The sequence below is a fragment of the Odontomachus brunneus genome, unplaced genomic scaffold (genome assembly GCF_010583005.1).
Source record: "Odontomachus brunneus isolate Ranch 3 - 2012 unplaced genomic scaffold, Obru_v1 Obru_scaffold_107, whole genome shotgun sequence".
Lineage (NCBI taxonomy): Eukaryota > Metazoa > Arthropoda > Insecta > Hymenoptera > Formicidae > Odontomachus > Odontomachus brunneus.
Genome location: NW_022639557.1, coordinates 128,182 through 128,932, shown reverse-complemented (window position 1 = coordinate 128,932; position 751 = coordinate 128,182). Strand labels below are relative to the sequence as shown.

General features: G+C 50.9%; 1 protein-coding gene across 2 annotated transcripts in view; it reads left to right on the top strand.

The window, feature by feature from the left end:
• Positions 1–751, top strand: part of LOC116849144 — an 8,124-nt gene that overhangs the window by 1,520 nt on the left and 5,853 nt on the right. The gene's annotated exons all lie outside the window — the stretch shown is intronic.

Genomic DNA, 751 nt, shown 5'->3' with positions numbered 1-751 from the left:
CTCTCTCTCTCTCTCTCTCTCTCTCTCTCTCTCTCTCTCTCTCTCTCTCTCTCTCTCTTTCTTTCTTTCTCTCTCTCTCTCTCTCACTCTCTTTCACCGTCCGTCTACCTGTCTCTCTATCGCGCACGCTCCGTTGTCTCTCACTCTCTTTCTCGCTCGCTCGTTCGTTCGTTGATCTCACTCCGTCGCGTATCGTAGCGTTCGCTCTGTGATCATCGCGATGCATGGCGATGCAGCGTCGAGCGAATCTACTTGCGAGACATTTGGCTTGCAATCTTGCGAGATCTCGTGCGCGCGCGCGCGCGTGCTGCTTTTCAGCGCGAATGCAAAATGTGCTCCTCCGAACGCGACGAAGACGCAGCATGGCCGCCTAGCATGAAACGAATCGGAGTCTCTCTCGCCGGTGTCCATGCTACACCGACGGCACGTTCGTCGTCTCTTTCTCCCTTTCTCTTTTGTATTCTGTTTGTCTTTTTCTCCTTCGCACTTTTACGCGTACATCTTCCTCTCGCTGTGTTTGCATGTCTTTTTTCTCTGTCTCTCCATAGACTCGTAACTGTGTCTCCTTTCCACTCCTTCTTCCATCTCTTGCTCGTAAATCGTCTGTCTCCTTTTGCGTTGCTGTGAGGCTTTCGTCCATCGCGTTAGACTCGCTTGTTTTTATTACGATGCGTCTTTGTTTTGTAAATGCACTTTTCCTTTCGCTCCGTCTCTCTCTCTCTCTCTCTCTCTCTCTCTCTCTCTCTCTCTC